The following is a 15,370-nucleotide window of genomic DNA, read 5'->3' as shown; positions in this document are numbered from 1 at the left end:
TAAGGTTTATTACTTGGACGACCCAGTGCACTTGCTGGTTAGTTGTGCGAAGTTGTGATAAAGAGTTGAGATTGCAATTGAGCGTACCATGTTAATGGCGCCATTGATGATCACAATTTCGTGCACCAGTATTCCGCATATTTGATAAATCTTTTGAGCCTATTTATTTGGGTGGATATATGAAGATTTTTTTTTATTATTAGATGATAAATTATAAGGTTTGATTTTAATATGTTACAAAATTATTTTTTTTAAAAGTGTGGCTAAACAAACAAAATATACTTTTAACACAAGAATCTTTATAAGAAGATGTTTTTAACATCTTCATTTGGGTGAAAACTCAAGTACAGTCGACTTCACGTGAAGTTGATAAGGAAAAGCTGTTAGATAAAAATTTAGTCAAATCATCCAATAGTTCTCAATTATCAACTTCACGTGAAATCGACTGCATTGAGTTTCCACCCTTCATTTGAGTAGATGCTATTTATTTTTGTGTCGAAATCATGGCTACACCAAACTAATAATTAAGTGGGGAGCACGACGAAAGTAAGTTAATAACCTGTTGTTCCTACATGAATTTGTTCTGGCAAAGTTTGGGCACCCTTATTGTCCATCTCTGTTTTTTCATCAACAAAAATATACGATCATATTAGCGGCTGCATATATATTGTGCTCTGATCCAATCAATGTATAATATTATTGTGAGGCTTGATTCATAAAATATCTACCTCATTCTGCAGACAACTTCCTGCAGTGTTTTTTGCCTTTTAATTCCCCGCAAATGCCAATTATGATTCATTCGCAGTTGTCTCTGTCACTATATTGTTGTAAGAAAAATCACGTGCTTATTTAGGAAAAAAGAAAACAACACTTGGATATGACAATATTAGGACACTACCGTACCTCACCATTATTCACTCATAGTTTACATTCAACGCACTCTGGAAGGGAAAAAAAAGAGAGACAAAGGGCAGTGTCTAGCGCGATAAAAGAAGGCTTATAAAAATTGAAGGTTGAAGCTCGCTCAATCAACCTCTTCAATATTAGGTCCACCAGCGGAGTTGTCATGGGCAGCATTGGCAGAGGATGGAGCAAAACCACCACCACCAGTGTCCACCACCACCTTGATACATCTTGGAAATGACAGGGTTTCATAAAGCCTCAAGCTCCTTGAGCTTGTCCTCAAACTCATCTACTTCCGCCAACTGGTTCCCGTCCAACCACTGGATGGTGTCATCAACGGCCTTCTCGATCCTCTTCTTGTCGGAAGGATCCAGTTTGGCACCAACATTGTCATCCTTGATGGTGTTCCTCATGCTGTATGTATAATTCTCCACTTGAGCTCAAATGTTCCCAGAAGGTTGTTGTCCTTGGTCCTTGCCCTCTCCCCCTCGTACACCTGAATCAGCACGCTGGTCTGGTTGTCCGAGTAGGTGGAGAACACCTGCTCTTTCTTGGTAGGTATGGTGGTATTCTTGGGAATCAAGACCGTCATCACCCCACCGGCGGTTTCAATGCCCAGGTTGAGGGGCGTGACGTCGAGAAGAAGCAAGTCTTGGACTTTCTGGTTGCCTTCGCCGCTCAGGATGGCAGCTTGAACAGCAGCCCCGTAAGCCATGGCCTCGTCGTGGTTGATGCTCTTGCAGAGCTCCTTGCCGTTCAAGAAGTCCTGCAGAAGCTGCTGGACCTTGGGGATTCTGGTGGAGCCGCCAACAAGGACAATGTCGTGAATCTGAACCTTATCAACCTTGGCATTGCGGAGACACTTCTCAACGAGCTCCATGCACTTCCTGAATAGGTCCATGTTGAGTTCCTCGAACCTGGCCAGAGTGATGGTCGCGTAGAAATCAATACCTTCAAAGAGCAAGTCGATCTCGATGGTCATCTGTGCGGTGGAGGAGAGTGTCCTCTTGGCCCTCTCACACGCTGTCCTTAGTCTCCGGAGCACTCTCGAATTGCTGCTCATGTCCTTCTTGTGCTTCCTCTTGAACTCCGCCGTGAAGTGATTCACCAGCCTGTTGTTGAAATCCTCGCCCCTCAAGTGGGTGTCTCTGGCAGTGACCTTCACCTCAAAGATGCCCTCCTCGATAGTCAGCAGAGACACGTCAAAGGTGCCACCCCGAGGTCGAAGATGAGGACGTTCTTCTCGCCAGTTTTGGAGGCCTTCTTGTCTAAGCCGTAGGCAACGGCGGTTGGCTCGTTGATAATTCTCATGACGTTGAGGCCTGCAATGGCACCGGCGTCCTTGGTGGCCTGCCTCTAAGAGTCGTTGAAGTAGGTGGGGACGGTAATGATGGCGTTCTTGATGGTTTTTCCCAGGTAGGCCTCGGCGATCTCCTTCATCTTGGTGAGCACCATGGAGGAAATCTCCTCGGATGCAACTGCTTCTGCTCGCCTTTGTAGTTGACGATGATCATGGGCAGTGCCTCATGTCGCTCTGGATGGAAGGGTCGGAGAATCTATGACCGATGAGGCGCTTGGCGTCGAACACCGTGTTATGTGGGTTCATTGCCACCTGGTTCTTGGCAGCATCTCCGATAAGGCGCTCGGTGTCCGTGAAGGCAATGTAGGAAGGAGTGGTTCGGTTGCCTTGGTCGTTGGCGATGATCTCTATACGATTGTTCTGCCACACGGCCACGCAGCTGTAAGTGGTGCCGAGATCGATGCTAATGGCTTTCTCAGTAGCGGTACCCATTTCGACGAATCAGAAGTAATAAGCGAATAATTTTTAAAACAGGTTTAATTTGCTGATGACTACAGGTTTAGATGATGCTTTACGCACGTATGTTAGGGTCCTATTGTACTGGCTTGGAGGGATGGAGGGAGATGTATATATTACACAACATTGTGCTTGGCATGAGGATGAGGAAGATATTTTCCTTCTTTTGGGAAAGAGCAAGAGAAGTCAAGAAGAAGAATGAATATGAGAGGGAAGACCAGAGAGTTCTCGACACTGCTTGACTGCCTCTGATTGTGATGGGCTCTATCAAAAGCCCGAATTCTTTCAAGGTTTTTGTTTTAGATACGGATTCCTACTTCAGCCCTTTCCATCAAAAACGAATAAACGTTTGTTCGCCTCTTATTTCTAGTTGAGTTCATGTCATTATCAACCGTCTCGATCTGAAACTTTTAAGTTTTTCACTATTTTCTTATAGTTAATTTTATGGTATTTATAACTTTGTGTCTAATTTTTTTAATTTATTTATTACAGCAAACTTCAAATAATTTTAAAATTATTTATTTTTATATTTATTAAATTAAATATTGAATCTTAATTTTTTTTGATAAATTAAAATTATTTTTTAGATATTATAATAATCATCTTTTTTATATCTTATTTTGTAAAAGCAAATAGCAATAGAGGATTTTCTTTAATGGAAAACGTTATTTGTACTTCATTTATCACATATTATAAATTAAAGAGTGTTCTGGCAAGGATATTCCTTCCGAATTATGTGTCGGCCTCGCGTTAATCCTGGGGCACCTTGTGCCCTGAATCGAATTGGGAGTACCCTCGTTAACTCGGACCCGAACGTGTGATGAGCGGATATTTTATACGCTTTTTGACATCATTTTCATATAGTTTTTAGTAGTTTTTGTTTAGTTTTTATTAAGTTTTTATAGGTTTTAGTGTTAAATTTAAATTTTTGGATTCTACTATGAGTTTTTTGTATTTTTGGACAATTTCAGATATTTTTTGGCTGAAATTGAGGAGCTGGAGTAGAAGTCTGATTCATAGACAGAGAAAGAACTGCAAATGCTGTCCAGATCTGACCTACCTGCAATCGGCAGAGCTTTTCTAGAGCTACAGGAGTTCAAATGGAGCACTCTCAATGACTATGGAAAGCTAACTTCTAGAGCTTTCCAACAATATATAATAGTTTATGCTTTGCTTCGGATTAGAAGGCCAAAAACTGGCATTCAACGCCAGCCATCTGACTAGTTCTGGCGTCCAGCGCCAGAAAGGGATTCCAAGCTGGAGTCCAACGTCCAAAAAGGTGTCAGGACTGAAGTTCAATGCCCAAGGAAGCCTAAACACGTGGATCTCATCAAAGCTCAGCCCAAACATTCACAAAGTGGGCCCCAGAAGTGGATTTTAGCACTAAATAGACTGTTTTACCCTTACTAGTCATCTGTTTAGTATTGAAAGGATTTTATTTATGTAATTCACAGCTTTTTTCAATTCCACTCAGCATCATACACGTTTTTATCATTGGTTTTACATCATTATGAGTTTCTAAACCTCCTAGGTTGAGGGGAGGAGCCCTGTTGAGTCCTATGAATTAATAAAAGTATTTATGCTTCTTCTTCGATCTGTGTTTGATCTATCTCTAAGATGTATATCCGATCTTCATCGTGGTGAATAGGATGATCTAACCAATTAGCTCTGCTCATCACATTAAGACGTACGTGCCTGACAAACACCCGCGTCTACTTGGGTTCGTGTGAATACTTGGCCGGAAAGCACGAACCAACAGCTATGTTTATACATCTCTCAAACAGTTAATCCATGACTTCGTTGGGGACTTCTCGAGACACCAGTTCAGCCAATTTCTGGGGAGATTAGGGTCTCCGTGGTAATAGGCTAGAATCCAAAGAAGCAGCGTTCTCTGATTCGGAAGATTCGACCTTGTCTGTGGCGCTTTGAGTAGGATCGCCAAGAGAATGACTTGCTAGAACTTCACCCTCCGTCAAATTGAATGACCACGGGCAACGGTGTTTGACCTGTAGCAGAGGAGATCAATGATCACGAGCAATGGCTTTGATCACTTATAGCCTGCCACAGAAGAAGATCATTCACAAGTAAGGAAGACAGTAATACCAGAGTTCATTTAGAAAGACAAAGCAACTCTGACTCTCAACTCTATTCCTATTATTTACTATTCCCAACATAGTATCCTTATTTCAAATAATCCCATAAATATTTATTTATCAACCTTCTGATTCTGCCTGACTAAGACCTGCAAGACAACCATTGCTTGCTTCAATCTACAATCCTTGTGGGATCGACCCTGACTCGCTCAAGTATTACTTGGATGACCCAGTGCACTTGCTGGTACTACTGCTGTACGAAAAGGTGTGGGGTTTGCATACATGCGCACCAAGTTTTGGCGCCGTTGCCAGGGATTGTTCAAGTTTGGACAAACTGAAGGATTGTCTTGCTCCTTAGATAAGGTAATTTTTAATTTTGTTAGCTTTTCTACTTTTATTTTCTTCTTCTTCAAAGTTTTCAAAAATTTCAAAACCCTTTTCAAAAATATTTTTATTTTCTTTGTTTGATCTTTGTTCTTGTTTTGAGTCTTTTGTTTTTGTACTTGTTGTATTTTTTGATTTTTATGAGTCTTTCTTTCTAAAAATTTTTCAAAAATATTTTCTTTGGTTTAATCTTGTGTCAAGTTTTTAAGTTTGGTTTTTATTTTTATTTTTCTTGCAATTTTCGAAAATTTGGTCTAGGTTTTCTAAAAATTTTAAGTTTGGTGTTCTTGTTATGTTCTTGTGTTCTTTGAGTCTTTAAATTTTGTTCTTTGTGTTTTTATTCATCTTCAAAGTGTTCTTGAGTCTTGTAAGTGTTTTGATCTTAAAATTTTTAAGTTTGGTATCCCTTGGTATTTCCCTCTAAATTTTCGAAAAAACAAGGGTGCTAGATCTAAAAATTTTAAGTCTTGTGTCTTTTTTGTGTTTTTCTCTTTCATAAAAAAATTTTAAAATAAAAAAAATATTTTCTAACTTATTTTCAACCATAATTTTTGAAAATTACATATAAAATTCAGATTTCAATTTTGAAATTTTATCTTATCTTATCTTAGTTGTCAAGTTTTCAAAAATCAAAATTTTCAAAATTAAAAATCACATCTTTTCCAAAAATCTTATCTTTTTCAAAACATATCATATCTTTTTCAAAAATCTTATCTAATCTTTTTCAAATTTTAATTTCAAAATCTTTTCTTATCTTACTTCTTATCTTATTTTAAATTTAAATCTTTTCTTATCTTATCTTTTATTTTTATTTTTATTTGTTATCTTTTCTTAATTAATATCTTATATTCTCTCTCATCTTTTTCAAAACCACCTAACTAACTCTCTCTTCTTAATTTTTGAAAATTACTTCTCTTCTTCTCTCTCATCTTTTTCAAAACTACCTAACTAACTCTCTTCTTAATTTTTGAAAATTACTTCTCTTCTTCTCTCTCTTGTTTTTCAAAACCACCTAACTAACTCTTATCCCGCCTTAATTTTCGAAAATAATATCTTTTTCTCTCTCTTTTCTTTTTCAAAACTACCTAACTAACTCTCTTCTCTCTTAATTTTCAAAAACTTCTTCATCTTATCACTCTTCTATTTTCAAAAATTTACATTTTAAATTTAAATTCTTTTTAAATTAATAACTTAATTTTTGAAAATTAATTAATTAATTAAATAAAAATAAAAAATATTTTAATTCTTATTTACTTTTTTCTATTTATACCTCTTTTCTTCTCATCTATATTCATTCAACTCTACTTCCTTCGACTCTTTACCTACAATTCCTTATCCTCTTTCCTTTCTTCTTCACATTTCACTGGAAGCTCTTTTGTCCAAGTGGTACAAAAAGCTTTCTTGTGATTTGTTTTCCATCTTTTATTCTATCTTCTTTTATTTACTCTTATCTACTACTTCCAAGGTATTTTTCTTCTACTTTTATTTATTTTTATTTTTATTTTTTTATCTTCTTCTTTCTTCTCTATTTCTGACTTTAAGGAGGAGCTTCTTGTCTATTGGCGTAGTCTCTCTTCTTCTTTTTTCTTTTCTTCTTGTTTATTACCAGGAACATGGATAAAGAACCCCTATTGACTCTTGATCCCGAACCTGAGAAGACTCTAAGGAGGTGTTTACAACAAGTTAAAGCACAACACTCCGGAAGAGACATTTCAGAAAGTTTTGAACAAGAATTGGAGGACATGGCCGAACCACAAGAGGAGCCTAGAAAAGTCCTTGGTTACTTCACCATGCCTACCTCTGACTTTTATGGCAGAAGCATTGCTGTACCTGTCATTGGAGCTAACAATTTTGAGTTTATGCCTCAGTTAGTCTCTCTTCTGCAACAGAACTGCAAATTTTATGGACTTCCACTGGAAGATCCACATCAGTTCTTAGCAAAATTCTTACAGATCTGTGATACTGTAAAGACTAATAGAGTTGATCCTGAAGTCTACAAGCTGATGCTTTTCCCCTTTGCTTTAAGAGACAAAGCTAATTTTTGGTTGGATGCCCAACCAAAAGAGAGTCTTGACTCTTGGGAAAAGCTAGTTAATGCTTTTCTGGCTAATTTCTTTCCTCCTCAAAGGATGAGCGAGGTTAGAGTGGAAGTTCAAACCTTCAGATAAAGAGAAGGTGAATCCCTCTATGAAGCCTGGGAAAGATACAAGCAGCTGATCAGGAGATGTCCTCCTGACATGCTCTCAGAGTGGTCCCTCATAGGCGTGTTCTACGATGGCTTATCTGAGATATCCAAGATTTTCTTGGATAGCTCTGTAGGTGGATCTCTCCACTTGAAGAAAACACCTACAGAAGCCAGAGAACTCATTGAGATGGTTGCAAACAACCAATTCATGTACACCTCTGAGAGGAATCCTGTAAACCATGGAACCTCTCAAAAGTAAGGAGTTCATGCAGTTGAGACTCTGAATGCCATCTTGGCTCGAAATAAGATCCTGATCCAACAGGTCAACATGATCTCTCAATATCTCACTGAGATGCAAACTGCAGCTGGCAGTAATAAGAAAGCTTCACTTGAAGAAGAAGCTTATGATCCTGATCAACCCACCATGGATGAATCATCCTAACCTTTCATGGAAGGATCAACAGAAACCTCAGCAATGTTTCAATAACAATCAAGGTGGTAGGAACTAGAATAGGTTCAATAACAAACCACCATTCCCATCTTCTCAAGGGAATATGGAGACCTCTAAGCAGAGCCTCTCTGACTTAGCCACTCTAGTCTCCAGCCTCACTAAGACCACTCATAGTTTTATTAATGAAACAAGGTCCTCCATTAGAAATTTGGAGGTACAGGTTGGTCAACTGAGCAAGAGGATCCCTGAGATCCCTCCTGTCACTCTTCCCAGTAACACTAAGGTTAATCCTAGAGAAGAGTGCAAGGCTATAACCATGGAGGTTGAGGCCGAATTGGAGGAGAATGGAAAGGCGTTGAACGCCAGTGAAGAAGACTTCACTGGGCGTTTAACGCCCACAATGGCAGCAAGCCTGGCGTTAAACGCCAGTGAGGAAGTCCTCACTGGGCGTTCAACGCCTATCCTGGCAGAAAAGCTGACGTTGAACGCCAGCCAGGGAGCACTGGCTGGGCGCTCAACGCCCAAACAGGAAGGCTTACTGGCATTGAACGCAGTGAGAAACCCCTCACTGGGCGTTCAACGCCCAACTAGGCAGCCATTCTGGCGCTGAACGCCAGTGAGGAACCCCTCATTAGGCGTTCAACGCCCACCATCCCAGGGAAGCTGGCATTGAACGCCAGCAAGGACCTCCCTGCTGGGCATTCAACGCCCAAAATGCTAGGAGGACTAGCGTTTAATGCCAGTCAGGGTGGACAGCAAGGGTATTTAACACCCAACGAGCTGACAGAGCTGGTGTTGAACGCCAGCACAAGCACCCCCTTTAAGTGCCTAAATCCCACTCAAGAACCCTCTAGCCCAGAACCAAAGGAAACCATAAAGACAATTGAGGTTCCTTTGAATGCACTTCTACAGTGCATAAGTTCTGATGACTACTCATCCTCAAGTGAGGATGAAGACACTAGGGAAGAGCAAGTTGCTCGTTTCATAGGAGTTCGAATGAAGCTGAATACCAAGTTATTTGGTACAAAGCCTCTGGAGAAAGAACATCCACTGCTTACCAAAGAACTCCATGCTTTGGTTCAGTAAGAGCTACCTCAGAAGCTTCCAAACCCTGGACGCTCTCTGATTCCTTGCACCATAGGTATTATGACCTTTGAAAAGGTTCTGTGTGACCTAGGGTCAAGCATTAACCTCGTGCCACTCTCAGTAATGGAGAAGTTGGGAATCCTTGAGGTATAAGCTGCACACATCTCTTTAGAGATGGCAGATAAGACCATGAAAAAGCCATATGGCTTAGTAGAGGATGTCTTGGTTAAGGTTGAAAACCACTACATTCCTGCAAACTTTATTATCTTGGACATTGGAGAGGATGAGGATGACTGTGTCATCCTTGGAAGACCCTTCTTAGCTACTGCAATAGCTTTGATTAATGTTGCTAAAGGAGAAATGGTTTTCCAATTAGGAGAGGACTACATCTTATTTAAGATGTCCAATCCTAATTCTCCCTCTAATAAGAAAGGGACAATAGTGCAATACCTAGTATGCCAACCCGCTCTTTCTGTGCATAGTTTTACAGAGCCCCCATACATCAATTCTAAGTTTGGTGTTGGGCAACCCTCAACAAGCTCTAAGCACAAAGGTACTAAAAAGAAAATCCATTTCGAGTGCAGGGAGGTCAGATTCCAACAGCATCAGCAGTCCTTTTGTCAGCCTTTTTCAGAGTTTTGCTCAAGTCCCTCAATTTCAGCCAGAAATTACCTGAAATCACAGAAAAACACACAAACTCATAGTAAAGTCCAGAAATGTGAATTTAACATAAAAACTAATGAAAACATCCCTAAACGTAGCTCAAACTTACTAAAAACTATATGAAAACAGTGCCAAAAAGCGTATAAATTATCCGCTCATCACAACACCAAACTTAAATTGTTGCTTGTCCCCAAGCAACTGAAAATCAAATAGGATAAAAAGAAGAGAATATACTATAAAGTCCAAAATATCAATGAATATTAATTTAATTAGATGAGCGGGACTTGTAGCTTTTTGCTTCTGAACAGTTTTGGCATCTCACTTTTTCCTTTGAAGTTTAGAGTGATTGGCTTCTCTAGGAACTTAGAATTTCAGATAGTGTTATTGACTTTCCTAGTTAGGCATGTTGATTCTTGAACACAGCTACTTTATGAGTCTTGGCTGTGGCCCTAAGCACTTTGTCTTCCAGTATTACCACCGGATACACAAATGCCACAGACACATAACTGGGTGAACCTTTTCAGATTGTGACTCAGCTTTGCTAAAGTCCCCAGTTAGTGGTGTCCAGAGCTCTTAAGCACACTCTTTTGCTTTGGATCACGACTTTAACCACTCAGTCTCAAGCTTTTCACTTGGACCTTCATGACACAAGCACATGGTTAGGGACAGCTTGATTTAGCCGCTTAGGCCTGGATTTAATTTCCTTGGGCCCTCCTATCCATTGATGCTCAAAGCCTTGGATCCTTGCTACCCTTGCCTTTTGGTTTTAAGGGCTATTGGCTTTTTCTGCTTGCTTTTTCTTTCTATTTTATATAATTTTTTTTTTCGCCACTTTTTTTTTTTCACTGCTTTTTCTTGCTTCAAGAATCAATTCATGAATTTTTCAGTTCATCAATAACATTTCTCTTTGTTCATCATTCTTTCAAGAGCCAACAATTTTAACACTCATAAACAACAAGATCAAAAATATGCACTGTTCAAGCATTCATTCAGAAAACAAAAATTATTGCCACCACATCAATATAATTAAATTAAATTCACTAATAATTTCGAAATTTATGTACTTCTTGTTCTTTTGAATTAAAACATTTTTCTTTTAAGAGAGGTGAAGGACTAATGGAATTATTCATAATCTTTAAGGCATGGTTACATACTAATGATCATGAAGTGAAGACACAAAACATGGATAAACACAATATAAAAAAACGAAAACAGAAAGAAATAAAGAGCAAGGAATGAATCCACCTCTAGTGGCATCTTCTTCTTGAAGGACCAATGATGTTCTTCAACTCTTCTATGTCCCTTCCTTGCCTTTGTTGCTCCTCTCTCATAGCTCTTTGATCTTCTCTTATTTCTTGGAGAGTGAGGGCGTGTTCATGGTGTTCCACCCTTAGTTGTTCCACGTTTTGGCTCAAGTCTTCTAAGGAGGTACTGAGTTGCTCCCAATAGTTGTTGGGAGGAAAGTGCATTCCATGAGGCATTTGTTGATGAACTTCCTCATGTTCTCCTTGGGGGCCGTGAGGGACTTCCCTTGTTTGCTCCATCCTTTTCTTGGTGATGGGCTTGTCTTCTTCAATGGAGGCATCTCCATCTATGATAACTCCAGCTGAGTAACATAGATGGCATATGAGGTGGGGGAAGGCTAGCCGTGCCATGTATGAAGGCTTGTCAGCTATTTTGTAGAGTTCATTGGCTATGACTTCATGAACCTCTACTTCCTCTCCAATCATGATGCTATGAATCATGATTGCCCGATCCACAGTAACTTCAGATCGGTTGCTTGTAGGGATGATGGATCTTTGGATGAACTCCAGCCATCCTCTAGCTACAGGCTTGAGGTCCAGTCTTCTTAGTTGGACTGGTTTGCCTTTGGAGTCTACTCTCCATTGGGCGCCTTCCACACAAATGTCCATTAGGACTTGGTCCAACCTTTGATTGAAGTTGACCCTCCTTGTGTAGGGGCGTTCATCACCTTGCATCATGGGTAGATGAAACGCCAACCTCACATTTTTCGGACTGAAATCTAAGTATTTCCCCCGAACCATTGTGAGATAGTTCTTTGGATTCGGGTTCATACTTTGATCATGGTTCCTAGTGATCCATGCATTAGCATAGAACTCTTGAACCATCAGTAATCCGACTTGTTGCATGGGGTTGGTTATGACTTCCCACCCTCTTCTTTGGATCTCATGTCGGATTTCCGGATACTCATTCTTTTTGAGCTTGAAGGGGACCTCAGGGATCACCCTCTTCTTTGCCACAACATCATAGAAGTGGTCTTGGTGGCTCTTGGAGATGAATCTCTCCTTTTCCCATGTTTCGGAAGTGGAAGCTTTTGCCTTCCCTTTTCCTTTTCTTGAGGAAACTCCGGTCTTGGGTGCCATTGATGGTGAATGAAAAATAAAAAGCTAGGCTTTTTACCACACCAAACTTAAAATTTGCTCGTCCTCGAGCAAAAAGAAAAGAAGAGTAGAAGAAGAAGAAGAAGAAAATGTGAGTAGAGAGGGAGAAGGGGGGTTCGGCTATGTAGAGAAGAAGGGGTTATGTTGTGTGAAAATGAAGAAGAAAAGGGAGGTATTTATAGGGAGGGGGGGAGGGTTAGGTTTCGGCCATTTTGGGTGGGAATTTGAATTTGAATGTAGTGGGGGTAGGTGGGGTTTATGGGGAAGAGGAGGTTGATGTGAGTGGTGCATGGGGTAATTGGGAAGAGAAATTGATGTGATTGGTGAAGGTTTTTGGGAAGGGTGACATTGAGAATGAGATTTGGATTAGGAGAGTGTGAATAGGATTAAAAGAAAAGGTAGGTGGGGATCCTGTGGGGTCCACAGATCCTGAGGTGGGAATCCTGTGGGGTCCACAGGTCCTGAGGTGAAAAGAAATACCATTCCTTCACCCTATAGGCGTGTAAATTGCCTTCATGCACCATTCTGGCGTTCAAACGCCCATTGGTGCATGTTCTGGGCGTTAAACGCCCATGTGATGCTTGATTCTGGCGTTGAACGCCAGTTTCAAGCTTGTTTCTGGCGTTCAGCGCCAGATTGTCCTCTGCGTGCGCATCCTGGCGTTAAACGCCAGGATGTTGCTTGTTTTGGGCGTTCAGCGCCAGGAAGATGCTCTGTTCTGGCGTTGAACGCCCGCCAGATGCATCTTCTGGGCGCTGAACGCCGGCCCGTGCGTCCTCCATGGTGAAAATTTTTTTTTCTTCTGTTTTTGACTCTGTTTTTAATTTTTTTGATTTTTTCGTGACTCCTCATGATCATGTACCTAATTAAACACAAAAATAACAAAGAAACAAAATAAAATAAAATTAGATAAATAAAATTGGGTTGCCTCCCAACAAGCGCTTCTTTAATGTCAATAGCTTGACAGTGGCTCTCATGGAGCCACAGAGCAATCAAGTCAATGTTGTCTAGTCCCAACACCAAACTTAGAGTTTGGATATGGGGTTTGAACACCAAACTTAGAGTTTGGTTGTGGCTTCACAACACCAAACTTAGAGTTTGACTGTGTGGGCTCTTCTTGACCTTGAACTGAGAGAAGCTCTTCATGCTTACTCTCTTTTGTCACAGAGGGATTGCCATGTGCTTGAAACACAAGGTATTCTCCATTTAATTGAAGGACTAACTCTCCTCTGTTGACATCTATCACAGCTTCTGCTGTGGCTAGGAAAGGTCTTCCTAGGATGATGCATTCATCATCTTCCTTCCTAGTATCTAGGATTAGGAAATCAGCAGGGATGTAAAAGTCTTCAACTTTTACTAGCACGTCCTCTACTATCCCATGAGCTTCTCTCATGGATTTATCTGCCAATTGTAATGAGAACAAGGCAGGTTGTACCTCAATGATTCCCAGCTTCTCCATTACAGAGAGTGGCAAAAGGTTTATTCCTGACCCAAGATCACATAGAGCTTTCTCAAAGCTCATGGTGCCAATGGTGCAAGGTATTAAGAACTTGCCAGGATCTTGTCTCTTTTGAGGTAGAGTTTCCTGAATCCAAGTATCCAAATCACTAATGAGCAAGGGAGGTTCACTTTCCCAAGTCTCATTACCAAACAGCTTGGCATTCAGCTTCATGATAGCTCCTAAATATTGAGTTACTTGCTCTCCAGTCACATCTTCATCCTCTTCAGAGGATGAATAATAGTCAGAGCTCATGAATGGCAGAAGGAGATTTAGTGGAATCTCTATGGTCTCTAGATGAGCCTCAGATTCCTCAGGATCCTTATTAGGAAGCTCCTTCTTGCTTGGAGGACGTCCCAGGAGGTCTTCCTCACTGGGATTTTCGTCCTCCTCCTCCTTTGTGCATTCGGCCATGTTGACTAAGTCAATGGCTTTGCACTCTCCTTTTGGATTCTCTTCTGTATTACTTGGGAGAATACTGGGAGGAGTTTCAATAACTTTCTTACTCAGCTGGCCTACTTGTGCCTCCAAATTTCTAATGGAGGATCTTGTTTCATTCATGAAACTGAAGGTGGCCTTTGACAGATCAGAGACTATATTAGCTAAATTAGAATTATTTTGTTCAGAGTTCTCTGTCTGTTGCTGAGAAGATGATGGATATGGCTTACTATTATTCAGCCTATTGCGTCCACCATTGTTAAAACCTTGTTGAGGTTTTTGTTGATCATTCCAGGAGAAATTTGGATGATTTCTCCATGATGAGTTATAGGTATTTCCATATGGTTCACCCAGATAATTAACCTCTGCCATGGCAGGGTTCTCAGGATCATAAGCTTCTTCAGAAGCTACCTCTCTAGTACTGTTGGATGCCTGTTGCAATCCATTCAGATTTTGAGAGATCATGTTGACCTGTTGAGTCAACACTTTGTTCTGAGCCAGTATGGCATTCAGAGCATCAATTTCAAGAACTCCCTTCTTCTGAGGGACCCCATTATTCGCAGAATTCCTCTCAGAGGTATACATGAACTGGTTGTTAGCAACCATGTCAATGAGTTCTTGAGCCTCTTCAGGCGTTTTCTTCAGGTGAATAGATCCACCTGCAGAATGGTCCAATGACATTTTCGAAAATTTAGATAGACCATAATAGAATATATCTAATAAGGTCCATTCTGAAAACATGTCAGATGGACATCTCTTGGTCAGCTGCTTGTATCTTTCCCAAGCTTCATAGAGGGATTCACCATCTTTTTGCTTGAAGGTTTGAACATCCACTCTCAGCTTGCTCAGCTTTTGAGGAGGAAAGAATTTATCCAAGAAGGCAGTGACCAGCTTATCCCAGGAGTCCAGGCTATCCTTAGGTTGTGAATCCAACCATATTCTAGCTCTGTCTCTTACAGCAAAAGGGAAAAGCATGAGTCTGTAGACTTCAGGATTAACTCCATTCGTCTTTACAGTGTCACAGACTTGCAAGAATTCAGTTAAGAACTGATAAGGATCTTCAGATGGAAGTCCATAAAACTTGCAGTTTTGTTGCATCAAAGCAACTAGTTGAGGCTTAAGCTCAAAGTTATTGGCTCCAATGGCAGGAATGGAGATGCTTCTTCCATCAAACTTGGATGTTGGCTTTGTGAAGTCACCAAGCATTCTCCTTGCATTATTATTATTATTTTCGGCCATCTCTTCCTCTTGTTCGAAATTTTCTAAAAGGTTGCCTCTGGATTGTTGTAATTTAGCTTCTCTTAATTTTCTCTTCAGAGTCCTTTCAGGTTCTGGATCAGCTTCAACAAGAGTGCCTTTATCCTTGTTCCTGCTCATATGAAAGAGAAGAAAACAAGAAAAGAAAGAGGAATACTCTATGTCACAGTATAGAGATTCCCTTATGTTAGTAG

General features: G+C 40.3%; 1 pseudogene; it reads right to left on the bottom strand.

The window, feature by feature from the left end:
• Positions 1-718: 718 nt before the first annotated feature.
• Positions 719-2,853, bottom strand: LOC112696955 (heat shock cognate 70 kDa protein-like; annotated as a pseudogene).
• Between the last annotated feature and the right edge of the window lie 12,517 nt (positions 2,854-15,370).

The sequence above is a fragment of the Arachis hypogaea genome, chromosome 1 (assembly GCF_003086295.3).
Source record: "Arachis hypogaea cultivar Tifrunner chromosome 1, arahy.Tifrunner.gnm2.J5K5, whole genome shotgun sequence".
Classification (NCBI taxonomy): domain Eukaryota; kingdom Viridiplantae; phylum Streptophyta; class Magnoliopsida; order Fabales; family Fabaceae; genus Arachis; species Arachis hypogaea.
This window is presented reverse-complemented; position numbering and strand designations above follow the sequence as displayed.